This window comes from Ascaphus truei, chromosome 2 (genome assembly GCF_040206685.1).
Source record: "Ascaphus truei isolate aAscTru1 chromosome 2, aAscTru1.hap1, whole genome shotgun sequence".
Classification (NCBI taxonomy): Eukaryota; Metazoa; Chordata; class Amphibia; order Anura; family Ascaphidae; genus Ascaphus; species Ascaphus truei.
In genome coordinates this window covers 181024391-181047440 of record NC_134484.1, presented here as the reverse complement: position 1 = coordinate 181047440, position 23050 = coordinate 181024391, and the positions used below count along the sequence as shown (strand labels likewise).

The 23050-nt window shown below is 51.3% G+C and overlaps 1 protein-coding gene across 3 annotated transcripts in view; it reads right to left on the bottom strand.

Annotated features, from left to right (window-relative positions):
* TPMT (thiopurine S-methyltransferase) overlaps nt 1-22295 on the bottom strand; it is a 49491-nt gene extending 27196 nt beyond the window's left edge. Inside the window, exons 1-2 of one of the 3 annotated variants that reach the window (XM_075585622.1) lie at nt 22164-22284; nt 21489-21606 (exon numbers count right to left, since the gene is read on the bottom strand). The gene's annotated coding sequence lies outside the window, so the exon portion shown is untranslated. Of the gene's footprint in view, nt 1-21488; nt 21607-22163 lie in introns of all 3 variants that reach the window. The other 2 variants (XM_075585621.1, XM_075585619.1) reach the window with 2 other exon arrangements.
* Nucleotides 22296-23050: the final 755 nt, after the last annotated feature.

The window sequence follows — 23050 nt, the reverse complement described above, 5'->3', positions numbered from 1 at the left end:
ACCTCTGCTTGTACCTGACTTCGCTACCTGCCGCCTGCCTCGGACCCCTGCTTGTTATCTGACGTAGCTACCTGCCGCCTGCCTCGGACCCCTGCTTGTGACCCCTACTACGCTCGTGCTGTTCCGGCCACCGAGATCCTACCCGCCACAGGAGTCTCCCGTGACAAGCAGTACTGTGCACACATTCTTTCTCATCAGTGATACTGCTGGTTTTTGAAAAAAAGATTCTTCTGGCTGCTGCCCTTTTTCTGGGGCCATAAAGGCATCATCCTCATCATCGGGATAAGGCCTGAAGGGACACTGCTCCGTGTGGCTGGGCTCTTTACACCAGGAACACATTTTCTTCCCCATTCTTGCAGAGTCTGTATTTGACTTCAGCTGGGTGGCCATTTTAAAGTCCCAGGGTTTTTTTCCCCCACACCAGTGGTGGGGTAGACTCTGGTCACAGCATCAGTCCCTTGTGTGGGTCGCCGTCTGTCGCAGTCCTCCCAGTCAAATTGTGGCTTTCTCCAGTGCAGTGTAGTTTTCCTGCCTGGATGTGTAGCCCTTTAATTATGGTCACATCTACACTTTTTTGTTTTGTTGCCAAGGCTGTTGCAGGAACTGTATGCAGGCAAAAGCACAAAAAAATCCCCTGCAGTCTCTGGAACCCCTTTGAAATTCAAGGGTCACCTCTCATCCCACTTCACACACCATACGTAGGAGATGTGTGCAGAGGTATGCTAATAGAGACCGTTTAGGGTGAAATTAACATATGGCTTTATTGAGCCTGTCCCGTTAAACAACAAACAGAAATATACAAAAACAGCAAACACCTATCCCTTTGTAAGGGCTAACTTACTTCCCCCAGTCCCTCTCTTACAAGACTGGGAGGATAAGCCCATTTCCAGCCTACCACCCCAAAGTCTCAGCGGTACCTTAAAGCAGGCGGCCCTTCAGGTCAGTGGTGTCCAGTTGTCTTGGTGGGCTTGAGGGTCCAGCCTCTGGCAGGTTCCTGGGTCCTCTACGTACAGGAGAAGAGGTCTGGTCCCCTTATGTCTTGCTGTCAATACACAGTCCTCCTGTTTACTAAAACTCTTGTAGTTTGCTTTAGCGGCAAAATCTTGGACATCAGTACTCATCCCCAGGACCTGGCTTTCATAGCAGGACAAACTTGCAAAATAGTACCCAACTCTGGTATCATGCAGAAATCAGCTCCTAGTACAGGCTCGCACAATTCTTTCATACTCCGTGGAAACTTGCAAAATAGTCTCTATGGCAGCAAAGCGGCTGAACGGGTTTCCTAGGCAGAAAACTAAACCCACGAAAAATCTTCAGAACACTTTATTTGCATTAGAAGTTCCACAAACAAGCAAAATAACAAAAACATTTTCTTTGCGCCAAAAGTTCCAAAACAAGCAACATTTTTCATTCCCAGCCCCACGGTGGGCACCAAATGTAACCCCCTTACCCAGCTCTAGAGGGGGGTCACTTCAGATTAACTATACACATTGGCAGTGCTCAGCCTCTCAGGCCTTTGCAGGTTGCTGGATAGGTGCAGGCAGGGCATGATTAAATGGATAGGAAAATATGGGCGCCCGAAACTTTTATTAAACAAATAAGTAAATAAAAGGGTGCTTTATTGACAGCCGTCTAAAACAGTTCACTGGTGTTGACACATGTTGTACCTCGACAAAAACTTGTGGCACACAATAATACCCTGGACTTTATCCCCTTGTAGATCTAACTCCTATTTTGGGGAGGTGCATAACTTGAGTGCCGACCATTAAGGATCAGGTGGGGACCGCTTGCAGGAAGGCGATGATGCAGTGAGAACATGCTGCACGGGCAGGTTCTACATGAATACAGGCTGCAGTGCCGTCATCGCGGCGAGGACAGTGAAGATCAAGCTGCGGTAGGGACAACCCTATGAGAACAAAACAAGTGGCATCCCTCTCTCACAACTTACGGTCCCTATTCCTCTAACAGGCACTATCTTAAACGGCACGTTTCTAACTGAAAACAACAAACGGTGACAGGACACATTGTAATACGTATTACTAAACACATAAACCTATTTAGAGGACTCACAGTGAAGACCCCAGTCAGAGTTCTGAAGAACCTGCTTCTAGTGGCTCTTTATTCAGTTACCAGCCAAAAACTCCCATTGGTGGCAATAAGAGTTTTCAGTCAATGACATCCCGAAGAGCCACTATGTGTCAAGGAAGATCTGAGCTTCATTCACAGATCACTAAATTATTCTCCAGCACGAGGACTGTTACCTCATAGCATATTAAACAAATAAAGTAACTGAATGTACAGTGCACATTATCAGCATTTCAGGAATTTACACAGAATGCAGATTAAAACCTATAGAGATAGTCAGAGTAAAAAAAGATTTTCAAACACTGCCTGCAGTTAAATCGGTTTGTTAAATTTAAAATTAGTACTTCAGTATTAGCTTATACCTTTTTTATTTGGACTAAAAATTGATATTTTAGGGCAAGCTTTAAAGAGTTCTATACTCTTACTTAGGTCTAGCAATACTAATTTCCAAAATTTCCATGCGTTTAACACTGCGAGTGCTCATTTGCATGTCATTACCCAGACTGCGGTGTGAGTCTTGCATGCTAAGGCCGCGATTATAGTGCACGTGACGAAAATGCAGCAGCTCTATCGGGCCGGCCATAGTGTGCGCAACCGCACGCGCGCTGAAGAGTGACTGCGCGGCAGAATTTTGAGCTGCCCAAAAAAAATTTCGCCTGACGGCAGCTTCAGCCAATAAGGGTGAACCAGCCTGGTGATGTCATGGCCACGCCCAGGCCGCACGCGACGCCATGCGCTCCGTCGCACACGCCTCTACTAAAACGATGCCTAAGAGATTATGGTAAAAAGCAGGGTGGCAGGCCTGTCCGAGATGTGAATGTGCTCACAAGTGGTATTTTTATTTGCTATACAGTGTACGGTGAAGAGTTTTTGTCACTTTTTTACTCACCATAACTTTCTTGTTTAACAGAGATGTAAAAAATAAACCACAAGATAATCTAAGGCAGATAAGGTAGAAAAGGAAGGGCAGAAGGAATAGTAAATAAACAGACAGGGCAATAAATGCATGGTGAGAAATGTGAAAAATGATCTTGCGCTCTAGTCTAGTAGATTCTCTGCTGCTGTATAATGGTTATAACAGTGGTTCCCAATATGTGCACCGCGGCGCCCTGGTGTGCCGTGGCTTGCCTAGAGGGGCGCCGCGATTATCCCTTGCCACCATCCCTCCGATTATCCCTCCCCACTATTGTTACGCCGATGCTCGCCACAAACCGGGACCGGACCGCGGGGCTGAGGTGGGGTTACATTATCACCGACCTTAGTCCGCGCAGACTGATCCGGAGTGCGCAGTTCGTAGTCGTACATCGCAGGGTCAGGATTGGAGAAGGCAGCATCGTCGTTATTGAAGCCAAAGTCGGGGTAGGAGAAGACAGGACAATCGATGGCCGAAGCAGGGTCAGGATAGAAGACATCCGGGTGGTCGTAGTCGTAGCAAGGAATCGGCAACAAGCAGACAGGAGTTCCCCGCTTCAGCTTAGGAGCGTGAGCGGCCTCTGCGCGAGGAGCGGCCTCGGCCCATGACGCCGATCTCAGAGGGAGGAGACAGCAGGCTGGCCGAAGTTCACCGCAGGGCAGCGTCGGGGAGAACCAACGCTTCAGCGCAGAAGTCCAAGGCAGGCCACTGCAAGGGGATAGCAGCAGGCCGCAGGAAAGGAAGGGTAGCCACTGCTAGGAGGGAATGCAGCAGGTACCGGTGCTGGCAACACGCTTCAGCACAGGAGAAAGAACAGGCCTCTGGATACTCAGGAACTTGGAAGGTAAGAACGCTAGGAGAGAGGCCTGGGGCGGTTTGTGGCAGAGACAGTAACGTCCCAGGTAGGAGATTATGCTCGGCACTGTTTCAGTGCCATCGCCCAGGATATAAAGGGCGGAGATCCAATCACAGGAGGAGGGTCTGTGAGTATTCCTCCAATGATGTAGCACAGGCAGAAGCTGCAATGAGAAGCAGCACATGTGCCATTGATTGCCAGAGGAAGTTTTTGCAGCTGCAGAAGTCTGCAAAAGCTATAATCGAAGCCAGGAGTGGATTCCTTACAACTATCCCTCCTTAATGCCGGTCAGGGCCGCAGGGGATTGGCTGCAGGTCAGAGGAAGCCGGGGGTGGGGCTTCCGCTTTGTGCAGAGCACACGGTGAGTGTGTGTGTCTGCCTTCCCGCTCCTGGCTCCTCTATCTGCTGGTGGCTGCGGTGTCCCGTCCCCTTCTGCCCCGGGTTAAAGGAGAAGGTAGCGCGGGTGCTGGGGGGGGGAGTTGTATATTTGCCTGTCCTGGAGGTGTGTGCAGGGGGAGGCGGGGAGCTGCCTGCACGGATCGCATGCCTTTCCTCCCTCCCCCCCCAGTCACTCACATCCGTCGCTGCCTCTGCTCTCCACTGTGTGTGTGTGTATCAGTGTGTGTGTGTATCAGTGTGTGTGTGTGTGTGTGTGTGTGTGTGTATCAGCAGTGTTCGACAATTATATACATTTACTCGCCCGGGGCGGGTGGATTTAACCCCCGGGCGAGTAAATATTGGCCCAAGCAGCATACATGTGTTTTTTAAATTTCCCGCGCTCACGATGCTGTTTTTCCCCCGCTCGCGCTGCTGCTTTTCACGTGCTCGCGCTGGAGAAAAAATAAATAAGCCGGAGGCGGGTTCATGTTGTTGGGGGAGATTACCCCGCCTCCGGCTCTCTGAGCAGTGGCCTCCCTCCTCAGCGCTTCCACTCCTCCCCCTTCCGGCAGTCAGCCCTTCCACGCCTGTCTGCCTCAAGCCCCTGCAGGGCCATCTGTCACCCCCCCCTCCCTCCCATCGGGCCATCTGTCGCCCCCCCCCCCCCTCCCTCCCATCGGGCCATCTGTCACCCCCCCCTCCCACCCATCGGGCCATCCTCCCCCCCATCGGGCCATCCTCCCCCCCCCTCCCACCCATCGGGCCATCCGCCCCCCCTCCCATCGGGCCATCCTCCCCCCCCCCTCCCTCCCATCGGGCCATCCGCCACCCCCTGCCATCGGGCCATCCGCCCCCCCTCCCATCGGGCCATCCGCCCCCCCCTCCCATCGGGCCATCCGCCCCCCCTCCCATCGGGCCATCCGCCCCCCCTCCCATCAGGCCATCCGCCCCCCCCCCCTCCCATCAGGCCATCCGCCCGCCCTCGTATCGGGCCATCTGCCCCCCCCCCCCTCCCATCGGGCAATCCATCAGCCCTGATCTTCTCCTGCTCTGATGGCCAGCTCAGATGTTAGCAGGGGAAATCCCCTAACCGGAGCTACTCCCTGCTCTAAGCAGGGGAAATCCCCTAACCGGAGCTACTCCCTGCTCTAAGCAGGGGAAATCCCCTAACCGGAGCTACTCCCTGCTCTAAGCAGGGGAAATCCCCTAACCGGAGCTACTCCCTTCTCTAAGCAGGGGAAATCCCCTAACCGGAGCTACTCCCTGCTCTAAGCAGGGGAAATCCCCTAACCGGAGCTACTCCCTGCTATAATCAGGGGAAATCCCCTAACCGGAGCTACTCTCTGCTCTAAGCAGGGGAAATCCCCTAACCGGAGCTACTCCCTGCTCTAAGCCTGCTCTAAGCAGGGGAAATCCCTCACCCTGTGATGCCCCCGCTGCCATGTGCGACCCCTTCTGCCATGTGGGGGGCCCACTGCCGTGCAGGTGAGTGTTTGTGTGTGTGTGTGTGTGTGTGTGTGAGTGACAGACTGTGTGTGTGTGTGTGTGTTTGTCTGAGTGAGAGTGAGTGTCTGTGTGTCTGTGAGTGTGTCACCCCCTATCTCTCTCTTTCTCCCTCTCCCTGTGTCACCCTCTCCCTCTCCGTGTCACCCTCCCTCTCCCTGTGTCACCCTCTCCCTGTGTCACCCTTTCCCTCTCCCTGTGTCACCCTCTCCCTGTGTCACCCTCTCCCTGTGTCACCCTCCCTCTCCCTGTGTCACCCTCTCCCTGTGTCACCCTTTCCCTCTCCCTGTGTCACCCTCTCCCTGTGTCACCCTCTCCCTGTGTCACCCTTTCCCAGTGTCACCCTTTCCCAGTGTCACCCTCTCCCAGTGTCACCCTCTCCCAGTGTCACCCTCTCCCAGTGTCACCCTCTCCCAGTGTCACCCTCTCCCAGTGTCACCCTCTCCCAGTGTCACCCTCTCCCAGTGTCACCCTCTCCCAGTGTCACCCTCTCCCAGTGTCTCCCTCTCCCAGTGTCACCCTCTCCCAGTGTCACCCTCTCCCAGTGTCACCCTCTCCCTCTCCCAGTGTCACCCTCTCCCTCTCCCAGTGTCACCCTCTCCCTCTCCCAGTGTCACCCTCTCCCTCTCCCAGTGTCACCCTCTCCCTCTCCCAGTGTCACCCTCTCCCTCTCCCAGTGTCACCCTCTCCCTGTGTCACCCTCCCTCTCCCTGTGTCACCCTCCCTCTCCCTGTGTCACCCTCCCTCTCCCTGTGTCACCCTCCCTCTCCCTGTGTCACCCTCCCTCTCCCTGTGTCACCCTCCCTCTCCCTGTGTCACCCTCCCTCTCCCTGTGTCACCCTCCCTCTCCCTGTGTCACCCTCCCTCTCCCTGTGTCACCCTCCCTCTCCCTGTGTCACCCACCCTCTCCCTGTGTCACCCACCCTCTCCCTGTGTCACCCACCCTCTCCCTGTGTCACCCACCCTCTCCCTATGTCACCCACCCTCTCCCTGTGTCACCCACCCTCTCCCTGTTTCACCCACCCTCTCCGTTTCACCCACCCTCTCCCTGTTTCACCCACCCTCTCCCTCTCCCTGTGTCACCCTCTCCCTGTGTCACCCTCTCCCTGTGTCACCCTCTCCCTGTGTCACCCTCTCCCTGTGTCACCCTCTCCCTGTGTCACCCTCTCCCTCTCCCTGTGTCACCCTCTCCCTCTCCCTGTGTCACCCTCTCCCTCTCCCTGTGTCACCCTCCCTCTCCCTGTGTCACCCTCTCCCTCTCCCTGTGTCACCCTCTCCCTGTGTCACCCTCTCCCTCTCACCCTCTCCCTGTGTCACCCTCTCCCTCTCCCTGTGTCACCCTCTCCCTCTCCCTGTGTCACCCTCTCACCCTCTCCCTGTGTCACCCTCTCCCTCTCCCTGTGTCACCCTGTCCCACTCCCTGTCACCCACCCTCTCCGTGTCACCCTCTCCCTGTGTGACCCACCCTCTCCGTCTCCCTGTGTCACCCTCTCCCTGTGTCGCCCTCTCCCTGTGTCGCCCTCTCCCTCTCTCTGTCACCCTCTCCCTCTTTCTGTCACCCTCTCCCTCTCTGTCACCCTCTCCCTCTCTGTCACCCTCTCCCTGTGTCACCCTCCCTCTCCCTGTGTCACCCTCCCTCTCCCTGTGTCACCCTCCCTCTCCCTGTGTCACCCTCCCTCTCCCTGTGTCACCCTCTCCCTCTCCCTGTGTCACCCTCTCCCTGTGTCACCCTCTCCCTGTGTCACCCTCTCCCTGTGTCACCCTCTCCCTGTGTCACCCTCTCCCTGTGTCACCCTCTCCCTGTGTCACCCTCTCCCTGTGTCACCCTCTCCCTGTGTCACCCTCCCTCTCCCTGTGTCACCCTCCCTCTCCCTGTGTCACCCACCCTCTCCCTGTTTCACCTACCCTCTCCCTCTCCCTGTGTCACCCTCCCTCTCCCTGTGTCACCCACCCTCTCCCTGTGTCACCCACCCTCTCCCTGTGTCACCCACCCTCTCCCTGTGTCACCCACCCTCTCCCTGTTTCACCCATCCTCTCCCTCTCCCTGTGTCACCCTTTCCCTATGTCGCCCTCTCCTTGTGTCGCCCTCTCCCTGTGTCACCCTCTCCCTCTCTGTCACCCTCTCCCTCTCTGTCACCCTCTCCCTCTCTCTGTCACCCTCTCCCTCTCTCTGTCACCCTCTCCCTCTCTCTGTCACCCTCTCCCTCTCTCTGTCACCCTCTCTCTCCCTGTGTCACCCTCTCTCTCCCTGTGTCACCCTCTCTCCCTGTGTCACCCTCCCTCTCCCTGTGTCACCCTCCCTCTCCCTGTGTCACCCTCCCTCTCCCTGTGTCACCCTCCCTCTCTCCCTGTGTCACCCTCCCCATCTCCCTGTGTCACCCTCCCCCCCTCCCTGTGTCACCCTCCCCCCCTCCCTGTGTCACCCTCCCTCTCCCTGTGTCACCCACCCCCTCCCTGTGTCACCCTCCCTCTCCCTGTGTCACCCTCCCTCTCCCTGTGTCACCCTCCCTCTCCCTGTGTCACCCTCCCTCTCCCTGTGTCACCCTCCCTCTCCCTGTGTCACCCTCTCCCTCTCCTTGTGTCACCCTCTCCCTCTCCTTGTGTCACCCTCTCCCTCTCCATGTGTCACCCTCTCCCTCTAACCGTGTCACCCTCTCCCTCTCACCCGCTCCCTGTGTCACCCTCTCCCTGTGTCACCCTCTCCCTGTGTCACCCTCTCCCTGTGTCACCCTCTCCCTGTGTCACCCTCTCCCTGTGTCACCCTCTCCCTGTGTCACCCTCTCCCTGTGTCACCCTCTCCCTGTGTCACCCTCTCCCTGTGTCACCCTCTCCCTGTGTCACCCTCTCCCTGTGTCACCCTCTCCCTGTGTCACCCTCTCCCTGTGTCACCCTCTCCCTGTGTCACCCTGTCCCGCTCCCTGTCACCCTCCCTCTCCGTGTCACCCTCTCCCTGTGTGACCCACCCTCTCCGTCTCCCTGTGTCACCCTCTCCCTGTGTCGCCCTCTCCCTCTCTCTGTCGCCCTCTCCCTCTCTCTGTCACCCTCTCCCTCTCTCTGTCACCCTCTCCCTCTCTCTGTCACCCTCTCCCTCTCTCGGTCACCCTCTCCCTCTCTCTGTCACCCTCTCCCTCTCTCTGTCACCCTCTCCCTCTCTCTGTCACCCTCTCCCTGTCACCCTCTCCCTCTCTCTGTCACCCTCTCCCTCTCTCTCTCCCTGTGTCACCCTCCCTCTCCCTGTGTCACCCTCCCTCTCCCTGTGTCACCCTCCCTCTCCCTGTGTCACCCTCCCTCTCCCTGTGTCACCCTCCCTCTCCCTGTGTCACCCTCCCTCTCCCTGTGTCACCCTCTCCCTCTCCTTGTGTCACCCTCTCCCTCTCCTTGTGTCACCCTCTCCCTCTCCATGTGTCACCCTCTCCCTCTCCATGTGTCACCCTCTCCCTCTAACCGTGTCACCCTCTCCCTCTAACCGTGTCACCCTCTCCCTCTAACCGTGTCACCCTCTCCCTCTAACCGTGTCACCCTCTCCCTCTCACCCGCTCCCTGTGTCACCCTCTCCCTGTGTCACCCTCTCCCTGTGTCACCCTCTCCCTGTGTCACCCTCTCCCTGTGTCACCCTCTCCCTGTGTCACCCTCTCCCTGTGTCACCCTCTCCCTGTGTCACCCTCTCCCTGTGTCACCCTCTCCCTGTGTCACCCTCTCCCTGTGTCACCCTCTCCCTGTGTCACCCTCTCCCTGTGTCACCCTCTCCCTGTGTCACCCTCTCCCTGTGTCACCCTCTCCCTGTGTCACCCTCTCCCTGTGTCACCCTCTCCCTGTGTCACCCTCTCCCTGTGTTACCCTCTCCCTGTGTTACCCTCTCCCTGTGTTACCCTCTCCCTGTGTCACCCTGTCCCGCTCCCTGTCACCCTCCCTCTCCGTGTCACCCTCTCCCTGTGTGACCCACCCTCTCCGTCTCCCTGTGTCACCCTCTCCCTGTGTCGCCCTCTCCCTCTCTGTCGCCCTCTCCCTCTCTCTGTCACCCTCTCCCTCTCTCTGTCACCCTCTCCCTCTCTCTGTCACCCTCTCCCTCTCTCTGTCACCCTCTCCCTCTCTCTGTCACCCTCTCCCTGTCACCCTCTCCCTCTCTCTGTCACCCTCTCCCTCTCTCTCTCCCTCCTATGTCTCCCTCTCCCTCTCTGTCGCACTCTCTTCTTCGCTCTCTCTGTCGCACTCTCTCTTTGTCTCCCATTCTCTCAGTGTGTGTGTCTCTCATTCTCTCTCTCTCTGTGTGTCTCTCTTTCTCTCTCTTTCTCTGTGTGTCTCTCTTTCTCTGTGTGTCTCTCTTTCTCTCTCTTTCTCTGTGTGTCTCTCTTTCTCTCTGTGTGTGTGTGTGTGTGTGCCGCTCTCTGTGTGTGTGTGTGTGTGTCTGTCTGTCTGTCTGTCTCTCTCTGTGAAGCGCCGACGTCCAGACACTGGTTAAGGGGTTCAGGAAACTAGTTATTCACATCTGGCTTTTATTTATAGATCCGACATTGACACACACACACACACACGTCTAATTGTAGTATAATGTAATACAATAAATACATTTATGTCAAAAATGAATGTTGTTCTGACTAGGAATTTATTAAATGTATTTTATTTATATATTTTATTTTAAAGCGGGTTGGGGGCGGGACTAGGGGCGGAGTTGGGGGCGGGACTAGGGGCGGAGTTGGGGGCGGGACTAGGTGGCGAGTAGATTTTTTGGTTGGGCGAGTAGATTTTTGGGTGATTTGTCGAACACTGTGTATCAGTGTGTGTGTGTATCAGTGTGTGTGTGTATCAGTGTGTGTGTGTGTCAGTGAGAGTCTGGGAGAGTGTGTGTCAGAGTGTCTGAGAGAGAGTGTGTCTGAGAGAGAGTGTGTCTGAGAGAGAGAGTGTCTGAGAGAGAGAGTGTCTGAGAGAGAGTGTGTCTGAGAGAGAGAGAGTGTCTGAGAGAGAGAGAGTGTCTGAGAGAGAGAGAGTGTCTGAGAGAGAGAGTGTCTGAGAGAGAGAGTGTCTGAGAGAGAGAGTGTCTGAGAGAGAGAGTGTCTGAGAGAGAGAGTGTCTGAGAGAGAGAGTGTCTGAGAGAGAGAGAGTGTCTGAGAGAGAGAGAGAGAGTGTCTGAGAGAGAGAGTGTCTGAGAGAGAGAGTGTCTGAGAGAGAGAGTGTCTGAGAGAGAGAGTGTCTGAGAGAGAGAGTGTCTGAGAGAGAGTGTGTCTGAGAGAGAGTGTGTCTGAGAGAGAGTGTGTCTGAGAGAGAGTGTGTATGTCTGAGAGAGAGTGTGTATGTCTGAGAGAGAGAGTGTGTGTGTCTGAGAGAGAGAGTGTGTGTGTCTGAGAGAGAGAGTGTGTGTGTCTGAGAGAGAGAGTGTGTGTGTCTGAGAGAGAGTGTGTGTGTCTGAGAGAGAGTGTGTGTGTCTGAGAGAGAGAGTGTGTGTGTCTGAGAGAGAGAGTGTGTGTGTGTCTGAGAGAGAGAGTGTGTGTGTCTGAGAGAGAGAGTGTGTGTGTCTGAGAGAGAGAGTGTGTGTGTCTGAGAGAGAGAGTGTGTGTGTCTGAGAGAGAGAGTGTGTGTGTCTGAGAGAGAGTGTGTGTGTCTGAGAGAGAGAGTGTGTGTCTGAGAGAGAGAGTGTGTGTGGTGTCAGAGAGAGAGTGTGTGTGTGTCTGAGAGAGAGAGAGTGTGTGTCTGAGAGAGAGAGTGTGTGTGTCTGAGAGAGAGAGTGTGTGTGTCTGAGAGAGAGAGTGTGTGTGTCTGAGAGAGAGAGTGTGTGTGTCTGAGAGAGAGAGTGTGTGTGTCTGAGAGAGAGTGTGTGTGTGTCTGAGAGAGAGTGTGTGTGTCTGAGAGAGAGTGTGTGTATCTGAGAGAGAGTGTGTGTGTGTCTGAGAGAGAGAGTGTGTGTGTGTCTGAGAGAGAGAGTGTGTGTGTCTGAGAGAGAGAGAGTGTGTGTGTCTGAGAGAGAGTGTGTGTGTGTGTCTGAGAGAGAGTGTGTGTGTCTGAGAGAGAGAGTGTGTGTGTGTGTCTGAGAAAGAGAGTGTGTGTGTGTCTGAGAGAGAGAGTGTGTGTGTGTCTGAGAGAGAGAGTGTGTGTGTCTGAGAGAGAGAGTGTGTGTGTGTCAGAGAGAGTGTGTGTGTCTGAGAGAGAGAGTGTGTGTGTCTGAGAGAGTGTGTGTGTCTGAGAGAGAGTGTGTGTGTCTGAGAGAGAGAGTGTGTGTGTCTGAGAGAGAGAGTGTGTGTGTCTGAGAGAGAGAGTGTGTGTGTCTGAGAGAGAGAGTGTGTGTCTGAGAGAGAGAGTGTGTGTGTCTGAGAGAGAGTGTGTGTGTGTGTCTGGGAGAGAGTGTGTCTGAGAGAGAGTGTGTGACTGAGAGAGAGTGTATGTCTGAGAGAGAGTGTGTGTCTGAGAGAGTGTGTGTCTGAGAGAGAGTGTGTGAAGGGGTTAAAATTATATGTCAGCTCTACAAGTCTCAGGGATTAAAAGGGTGAATATAATCTGCTAGCTTTATCTTTCTTATACGAGCTGTTCCAGTACTGAGAGAATTAACTCACTATGCTAGTTGTAATCTTTATTTACTTCTGGTCTGTAACTGTTTCATACGCCCATAATATATATTTTCTTTAACTGTGCACGCAATGTCTTGTATATAATGTATACCCTGTTCATTTATGTAACTGTATTTGTAACCATGTATTATTTGTTTTACTCTGTGCCCAGGACATACTTGAAAATGAGAGGTAACTCTCAATGTATTGCTTCCTGGTAAAATATTTTATAAATAAATAAATAAATTCTGTTGTTTTCAGTTTATCTTTTATACAATAGCACAAGAGCAGTAACATGTCCCAAACAATACAGCTGCATGCTCTTGATAAACATTCCCTGTATTTCTCTTTGTAATGTAGAAGTAGAAACTGCCGGCAAACACAAGCAAGATGTAATGATTTACTAATGCTTTGTCCAAAGACACAGATACATAACCTCTACAGAAACTTGTTATTTCTCATTGTTAAACATGATATGTTATGTATTAACATGCCCTTGGTTTTCTGTATAAAGTCTGGGCACAACTGAATAAACTTTGAAGTGTGGAAGCAGACCTGTTGTCTGACTCCTCTCTTCCCGAGCTCGTATTTGTCTGTGTTTCGGAGAGTGCTAAACCAGTGCTGTCCAAATCACTAGGTTGAGTGAAGTGATTCCTACCAAAGTAAAAAAGTAACGCTTTCAGATGGTGGCAGCGGTGGGATCTCCACTGGGTCGGTGAGTATACTCTAATTTATTCTTTCTTGCCTTCCCTCTGGGGATCCCTATTGGTAGGATATCAGGGTATAAAGTCCCTGATATTATTGGGGTATAAAGTCCCTGATACCAATTATGGGTATAAAGTCCCTAATTGTTGTTGTTCATCAGACTGGTTTACGCTCTCCTGGACACAGCAGACTTATTATAGAGTATAAGTGTAAAGTGTTGTATTATAGAGTATAAGTGTTGTATTATAGAGTATAAGTGTTTATTATAGAGTATAAGTGTTGTATTATAGAGTATAAGTGTTGTATTATAGAGTATAAGTATTGTATTGTAGAGCACAAGTGTTAAGATTACAGTGATAAGTTTTTTCTCTTTTAGATCTTCTGTATAAGTTTCCTTTGTATTGCAATCATTTCATTTTTAAATATAAACTAATTATGGGTACTAACACTAGTAAAAATCTGGGAGGTAAACCAGAGTTTATTAAGTATAAAACTAACAAAAAGACTAAGAAAAATAAAAATGAAGGATAGGTCACCGTTTGTAGACGGAAACCAGGTCAAAGCCCCAAAGAATTTGTTGTACAGATTGTCTGAGATTATTATGTTGATCCGTTTGTGGACAATTTGTCTGGGTGGACTGAAGCAATGGGTTCCACTAGTCCGTTTCCAAGAGACGGTGCCTTTGATGATTTTCATATGTTGATGCTCAGAGGCACTTGTCTAGGGGATCCTGACTGGTTGTGGTTTGGTCCCAACCCAAAGTGGAATATGAAATATATGCGGGAATCTGCCAATGCATGGGTTAAAATTGCCCCCTACGGGTGTGAAATGTCACCTGATAAAATTGTGTCCTCCGCACCTCCACCGCCTTATATAGCTTCCCTGTACACTAGTTTATCTCAGGAACCCTTTTCGGATGAGGATGTTTTATTAGCAATAACACCCCGTGTTGACCCCAGTCCGACTATGAGTCACAGTGAGACCCCTCCACCCCCTTCGGGTTCGGGTACGCAACAAATATTCTCCACTTCTGTTAGTGAGGGTACCCGAGCTAAAATACAAGCTGCTCAGCAACTGGCTGCTTCTAAAACTGGTCTCACTGAGTTAGTCAGCCCTCAAAAGAGCAGTGATAAGTCGTGGACCATGAGTAGTCCTAGAGGTCTCTTAAAAACCATAGCCGATTATGTGGCACCTTCAGCCCAGGTTGACACTGTTGTTACAATGCCATTTATGACTGTGGGCGACCAGTTGATTACTAAACCCCCTGATATTATGACTCTTAATGCATGGACAAAGACTCATGGTGTACCAAAAACAAAGGGCGACCTGAATTGTATAATACAGGAATATGTAATACACCTTGTTGACAAGTTGAATGGCATCTATGGTGATGTATCTATGTCTCTTCCTTGTCCCACAGGTACGCCAACACCCTTTCAAACCAGGTGACACGGTCCTGGTCAACCACTGTTCAAAAACAAGACGCTGGATCCTCCCTTCGGCAAACCAACCACCATCATCGTTGTCACCTGTACTGCAATCTTGACAGAAGACAGCCCAACATGGATACACGCAAGCCGTGTGAAGACCGCACCAATTAGTTTCCATGGTCCACCCATCCTGGACCAGTCATCAAGCTCTTAATACTTGCCATGTGGTTATCTATTATAATAGCTATAATCTGGGGACTAATTGCGGGACTAACTGCCTGTTATATGCAACACACGGAGATATACACATATATAAATGTTACACCCACCAGTTGTATGTTCAATTGTACAGAATATTCTGGGCGACACAAAAGGGAGAGATGCCAACCTTTGCGGTTCTCTCAGACCACCCATATATTCATCTCTAATCGTCACATGAGATACCTAGTAAGAGATAGGTTTCTGCAAGCCCATGGTCTTTTGGAGGTTTCTTCCCCCGGGAGTTTTTCCTCTCCTGAGTGGTGAGCAGAAGAATAAATGGGTTTGGTCAAATGGTTGTTCTTTTAGAACAAAAAGGAGGGAATTGAAGGGGTTAAAATTATATGTCAGCTCAACAAGTCTCAGGGATTGAAAGGGTGAATATAATCGGCTAGCTTTAATCTTTCTTATATGAGCTGTTCCAGTACTGAGAGAATTAACTCACTATGCTAGTTGTAATCTTTATTTACTTCTGTTGTTTTCAGTTTGTCTTTTATACAATAGCACAAGAGCAGTAACATGTCCCAAACAATACAGCTGCATGCTCTTGATAAACATTCCCTGTATTTCTCTTTGTAATGTAGAAGTAGAAACTGCCGGCCAAACACAAGCAAGATGTAATGATTTACTAATGCTTTGTCCAAAGACACAGATACATAACCTCTACAGAAACTTGTTATTTCTCATTGTTAAACATGATATGTTATGTATTAACATGCCCTTGGTTTTCTGTGTAACCATGCTGTAAAATGGCTACAGTCATCTCTCCTGCTGACAGTAAGGCCTGGTAAGTTATGGGCATGCCAGCAGTAATTATGGAGGTTTTCCCTCACACCCTGGTGAGGTGCCCTATTTATGGAAGGGAGTGGTCACATGCTCTGAATCCATGATTAGTGATGTCAGAGTTGTGCCAGCCCCCAGAGGATACATAAGCACAGCACTGCTCAAAAGTGTGGTTATGTCAAAGGTTGTTGCTGAGCTGGTAGTAGATGATGAAACAAGGAGCAAGTCTGAGTACAGACTTGGAGGAGACAGCTCATGAGACTGTGACCAGGGACCTGGCACAGGGAATATCTCCCTAAGGGGAGATAGGGAATCCACCAAATTGGGAAAGGACACCTTTCAAAGGGAAGTGTGGTGAACATGAGCGGCTGAGTACAACCGCTGTGAGGGGCAGATGGCCCGCCGCAAGTCAATAAAGATGATCTTGTTAACTCATACCCTCGTGTGTAAGTGTGGAGTGATTACACAGAGGAGTGCACCACAGAGGAGTTCCTCACCAGGACCATCCACAAGCGGACACTGGGATCCTGATGAGGTGGAGGCGCTGCACTGGATATAGGTAGGACTCATGCACACTACCTCAGCTGCCTGTCTGGGTTGGCAATCCCCACACAACATCATGCGGGAGACTCAGGAGTCCTGTTGCCAACAGGTGCACCACCAGACACTACACTGTAATGGGGACTGGTTAGACCACAGGGGCCAATGTGAGATTGGGTGGGTCAGGCTAGGCCAGAAAATCTGTTACAATTGGAGGCGCTGCTGAGATAGACCTGTCAACAGGACAGGCTTTTGTTAGGTCACTTGGAAACAGGGAGAGTGTCTGCTGCCACTTTGTGCTGCGTTGGGACGGACCTAGGGGTAGTCAAGGGGCTGATGGAGTTTGTCAGTTCGCAGGGACAACCTAGGGGCCTGAAAGGAGTTGGGGGTTTGGAGCCGGGCTATAGCTGTCCTAGTCACCTTGAGGCAGTGCTAGTTGGTAGGATGCCTAAAGGGATAGCCTGTTAACGTGGTCAGGAATCCTGGAGAGGGTCTGTGCTAGGCTAGCCAACAGTAGGTAGACGCCCCAGTACTGCATGGTAGAGCCAGAGTACTCTAGCCCATTCCAGACCACTTACCGAAGGGAGCACAGACTGGGAGGAAGCAGACACAGAGAGAGTGAGCCTAGTCTGAGGTAGTGCAAACATGAGTCCAGCCTACATTAGGTACACAAGGTGGTGCATCAAGGTAATCTTTATTGTACCGGTGTGGTAGCTGCCCCACAGTTGTGAGGAGCTCCATGTACAATAATTCTAAGTACAGTGAAAGAATGGCGACCGCTAGAATGGAGGATCCGTGCGGTGCGGAAGGTCCAAGATGGCGGACGGAGGCTAATGGAGAGAGCGCACATGGCGTGTGTGCGGGTGAAGGGCAAGCTAAGGAAATGACTTTCACGAGCCTGCTGTGGAGTGGTGCTAAGGCTGTGGCCGCACCGTTTTGGTACTGCCTAGGACCGCAGGGTACTACCCTGGAGGACAGTGTTGAGGACATTGTCGTAATGTGTGATGGAAAAGAAGGATCTGCTTGCCAGCCGGTGAGCACTATGCAAAAAGCTACCTCAGTAGCTAAAGTAATTGGAAAGGCAAACCAAGATGGCGGCTCCCGCTTCCCTGGGAGACCGCGTGGGCTCGTTGCAGAGAATTTGGCAGTTGCAAAAGTTGCAGACAGTTGGCCGGGATTGGCGCCAAAGAAAGATCCCCGCCCTGTTGGGGGTAGTGGCACGAAAGCTGTGGCCGCGCCCTCCAGAACTGTGACAGGCTCAGAGCTAATTATGGGCCATAACGTGAATCTGTGGGACCCTCCCCAAATATTCACCAGGGGGAGGGGTCTCTATCTCTGCCAGGCAAGACCCGAGTTGTCTGAGGGAGGAGCTGGATGTGAGCTTCCTGTTCCACAGTTGCGAGGAGCTGGTGAACAGGAGAGACCACTGTGCAAAGTGTCTCCCGTAACCAGCACAACAAAGAGCGAGATGGACATTAGGGTATATCCCTATTCATTGCCAGGAGGCTTCCTGGTAGTCAAGGCTGGGGACAAAGAGGCATTGCGGTGCCTGTGCATGCAGTGCAGGTTACCCGGCGGAGAAGCTAGCACAACAGCAAGGTGTCCCCAATGTGGCATCCACTACCTAGGGGCCATGCAGCCCTTCGTACCAGGGCAGACCGAGGAGGCGGGAGCGGACACAGCCATGCTGACGGCTGAAGCACCGCGTGTGGCCTGCAAAGAACCAGTTGATCCCGGTACCGGGGGATCGCTCCTGATGATTAAGACGGAGCCGGAAGAGAAAAAGACCTACCAGCGAGGTGGGGGCCGGGAACCTCACCGTCGGTCCCCTGCGGGAGTGCCACTCCCCGAGTCGGAGTTCGACTCCTCGAAAGAGGAACAAGCGACCCTAACGACGGTGGTGATGCGCCTCCCGGCGGACCACTACAGCGGTGCTGGAAAAGAACCGGCACTTACCTGTGTCGTGGCGGAGCGGAGTCTCGTGTCGCCAGTGCAGAAACAACCTGAGAGGCGGAGTTCCATGGCCGTGGTGACTGACGGAGTCGATGGCGGAGGAAGAACCACCCCGAGCCGACGGAGCGGTGAGACACATCCTTACCCTCCACAGGCGCCGGTGGTGGCAACGGCGGAGGAAGGCCTAGCCCAGGCCCGAGCAGAGCGGAGAGCAGAACCATCACTTCCGGCGGCGGATGTCGTTCTGGAGGAAGAGGTTCCGGTTGGGAGCCCAACGCAAGATGGCGGCGGCGAATCCCGCGAGATCCAGTACATCATTTCCGGTGGGCACAGCGGAACCGGATGGAACAAGGACACGAGTGAACCGGAAGGCCAGTCCGATGGTACCGTGCACAGTTGCGGGTCGTAGCCCCGCATATGCCGGCAGTATTTCCCTATGCCCAACCCCCGGCCATAGTTAAAGCCCCTGCCCCTGTCACGTCTCCCTCGGGGTCCCGATCGAGCCAAGGGTGGCCTGGGGAGTCACAGGGCAGCGCTGATGAACGGACTGGGGAGAACCTGGACTGGGGTAATTGCTTTACTTCCGAGGAGAGATCGGGGAGGGAAGTGTTAACCTATGTGAAGTCTCCTGGGGTGATTCCTACTGTAATCAAGCCTGTGGCTAACGGGGAAGTCAATCGTTATGGTATGCACACTCATACCAGTGGGATGTCTGGGGATTTGGGTAAAGTTGCTCGTGTTGTGCCTATTGCCCGGGGAACACCCTATGTACCTCCAGTGTCGGCAAGAATTGCCAGGGATCGCCAAAAGCTGTTACTTTATTTCCACCATCCAAGGGAGGGAGAAATTGAGTTTGAGATGGGTTCCACTGATGAGGATAGGGGATATAGTACTGATGAGGAGGAAGGATCAGGGGAAGAAAATTGGGATTCTGATAGTTCCATAGAAGATTGGGATACTGATAGCTCTCTAGAGCAGGGGGGCGCAAACTTTTTTCCCTGCGCCCCCCTGACGGCTGTCCCCTCGCTCCCGCGCCCCCCCCCCAACCCCAACTTACCCGCGCTCCGGCGTAATGACGTCACGTTGCCATAGCAACGTGACGTCACATGACCTCGCAGCGTCATTTTGACGCCGCGTTGCCATGGCGCCGCAGGGAGGAAGCCGCCGGAGCCACGGTAAGTTAGGTTTACAGAGGCCCTGCAGCTCCCCCGGCACTTAATTTAAGTGCCTTCGGGAAGCGCGCGGGGCCTCTGTAAACCCCGCGCCCCCCGACGGCAGTGTTGCGCCCCCCCTGGGGGTCGCGCCCCACAGTTTGCGCACCGCTGCTCTAGAGGATTGTAATCCTGAAGTGTTAGACGAGAAGTGGTGTAATCAAGAAAGGATAGATTACATCTCCAGGAAATGCCTTAAGGAAGTGTATGGGCATGATCCTCTCAGTCCACTAGCAGACCAGAGTTATGGGCTGATTGTGGGTGTCCAGTATGTCACCCAGAAGGTTATAGCATTTCTGCTCTAAACCCAGTGGACCATGCTGTGCGCAGGCCACCTTAAGAGGGTATGGTAGTACCACTAATGGATACTCCATCAGGGAGTAATCCTGGTTGTTATACATCTACGTTAGGATGTATCTGTTATTATGTTATGATGAAGATATGTACTGTAATGTTGTGACTAATTATGTATGTCATTCATTTTACAGTGCTTCCTGAAGAAAGGTACTTAAAATTTAGGTCCCAGCCGGGAACGGTGGGATTCACCAGGGGGAGAATATAACCATGCTGTAAAATGGCTACAGTCATCTCTCCTGCTGACAGTAAGGCCTGGTAAGTTATGGGCATGCCAGCAGTAATTATGGAGGTTTGCCCTCACACCCTGGTGAGGTGCCCTATGTATGGAAGGGAGTGGTCACATGCTCTGAATCCATGATTAGTGATGTCAGAGTTGTGCCAGCCCCCAGAGGATACATAAGGCACAGCACTGCTCAAAAGTGTGGTTATGTCAAAGGTTGTTGCTGAGCTGGTAGTAGATGATGAAACAAGGAGCAAGTCTGAGTACAGACTTGGGAGGAGACAGCTCATGAGACTGTGACCAGGGACCTGGCACAGGGAATATCTCCCTATGGGGAGATAGGGAATCCACCAAATTGGAAAGGACACCTTTCAAAGGGAAGTGCGGTGAACATGAGCGGCTGAGTACAACCGCTGTGAGGGGCAGATGGCCCGCCGCAAGTCAATAAAGATGATCTTGTTAACTCATACCCTCGTGTGTAAGTGTGGAGTGATTACACAGAGGAGTGCACCACAGAGGAGTTCCTCACCAGGACCATCCACAAGCGGACGCTGGGATCCTGATGAGGTGGAGGCGCTGCACTGGATATAGGTAGGACTCATGCACACTACCTCAGCTGCCTGTCTGGGTTGGCAATCCCCACACAACATCATGCGGGAGACTCAGGAGTCCTGTTGCCAACAGGTGCACCACCAGACACTACACTGTAATGGGGACTGGTTAGACCACAGGGGCCAATGTGAGATTGGGTGGGTCAGGCTAGGCCAGAAAATCCGTTACATCTGTATAAAGTCTGGGCACAACTGAATAAACTTTGAAGTGTGGAAGCAGACCTGTTGTCTGACTCCTCTCTTCCCGAGCTCGTATTTGTCTGTGTTTCGGAGAGTGCTAAACCAGTGCTGTCCAAATCACTAGGTTGAGTGAAGTGATTCCTACCAAAGTAAAAAAGTAATGCTTTCAATGTGTGTCTGAGAAAGAGTGGGTGTCAGAGAGAAGGAGAGTGGGTGTCAGAGAGAAGGAGAGTGGGTGTCAGAGAGAAGGAGAGTGGGTGTCAGAGAGAGAGTGGGTGTCTGAGAGAGAGTGGGTGTCTGAGAGAGAGTGGGTGTCTGAGAGAGAGTGGGTGTCTGAGAGAGAGTGGGTGTCTGAGAGAGAGTGGGTGTCTGAGAGAGAGTGGGTGTCTGAGAGAGAGTGGGTGTCTGAGAGAGAGTGGGTGTCTGAGAGAGAGTGGATGTCTGAGAGAGAGTGGGTGTCTGAGAGAGAGTGGGTGTCTGAGAGAGAGTGGGTGTCTGAGAGAGAGAGAGTGTATCAGAGAGAGGGTGTATCAGAGAGAGGGTGTATCTGAGAGAGAGGGTGTGTCTGAGAGAGAGGGTGTGTCTGAGAGAGAGGGTGTGTCTGAGAGAGAGAGGGTGTGTCTGAGAGAGAGAGAGTGTGTCTGAGAGAGAAAGAGTGTGTCTGAGAGAGAGAGAGTGTGTCTGAGAGAGAGGGTGTGTCTGAGAGAGAGTGTGTGTCTGAGAGAGAAGGTGTCTGAGAGAGATACCAACTGCGCACTGCAACTGTTAGGTATGTATATACAACTTTTTTACTTTTGGCGCCGCGGAAAAATCCTGATCGCCTTGGGGAGCCTTGAACCGAAAAGGTTTGGGAACCACTGGGTTATAACATAACAAGCAATGCAAACAATAAAACTCTTTCAAGAAGTGAACCTTTAAAGTGCAATCCCTAACAGGCTTGATGCCAAAACAAAATGGTGTTAATGTCACCTTCAAAAAAAGATGTTTACGCTCTTCAGAAGGATCCTTAGCTTGCTTTATTCACATGTAGCCTTTCAAAAATATCTTCTCCTAGTTTTGGGGGATAGAATAAAATATCTGGCATTTCCTTCATTGGACACCGTTGTAGAATAGGAGTGTAAAAGTTAAATATTAAAACAATGATACAAAATGTCATTCCAACATCTTTATGGCACAAAGAAAACATTGAACAAAATTACGTAAAGTTAGATTTTTTTAATTCCATGTGCGGAGCCGGGAGTGTGGGGAGCCAATATAATTCATTAACTCAAGCAGTCCAAATGTTCACTGGTTTAAAAGAGAATAGCCCTTTTTGGTGCTTGAACTGGTTTTTCCTCTCTGTCAACTCTATTGCTTGGTGACCTCATCAAATCCTTTGGTTTAAGTATCACCTCTACGCAGATATATAGATCACCCCTAACCTCACACCTACAATTCAGTCCCAAATCTCTGATTGCCTCCTGGCTGCATCCTCGTGGTTTGTGTCTAAACCTGAGCTGCTCATATTTCCTCCTGAATCTGGTCTGACATTACTTTCTCCCCCCACAGTAAACAGAACCACCAACCCTGTACTGTATTGTCTCTTTTGTAAAGTGCTGTGGGCGCTATATAAATAAAGATACACATATAAGCAAAGTTTCTTACCTGTTGGTGTTTGTTGCAGGGAATAGATGTCTCTTCGACACACTGCACTCTGTCAATTCAATCCCTTTCGAACCTTGTAGTGACAAAGAGGCTGCAATCTTTCAAGAGAAACCCTTTCTGCTGGTACAGCTGTCTTGTCCACTGCCCTCTACTGGAATTTGCATAGTACTGTATACCTCAAAATGTTCTCTGACACTTTTCATGTTCACTTGCTTAGTTGAAGACTAGAATGTAAAAATCATAAATCATTAAAAAAACTAAAAAAAACTAAAAAAACCAGCAGGCACAAGTTCGTTATCCACATCATTTTTCATTCCAGTCTTCAAATAAGTAAATGAACATGAGATGTGGCAGAGAACATTTTATACTGTACATGTTAAAATGGATAAGAAGCAAAGTGACACATTGTGATTGCTCATTTGCATGTCATTACCCAGAATCCCTGGCTGCAGTGGAAGCAGTGCATGCCGAGTGATTATGGGAAAAAGCAGGGTTGTGGATCCGTCTGAGACGTGACTTTGCTCATAAGTCTTTTTTATTTGCAGTCATTAAAAAAAATCTGTGATCATTTGCATTGACCAAAAGAAAGGGGAACAACAATTACAGTTCCAGATGCATAACTTGATATATTCCATTACACTGAGACTGCAAAGTAACTCCTCCTATTGACACACATATTTGGGAAAAGAAGCACAAAGTATGTTAGATACATTAGCATTATCTGATGTATGTTCAGTTTAATTGCAAAAATGCAATTTTCAGACCAAGTCTTTATTTTATTATTATTATTTTAGTAATGATAATTTCTTATATGGGTATTGATCTTATGAATAAGGGTTATTTAGTTAAACCCCTTTGCCAAAGCATTATAAGCCTGCAGCTAACAT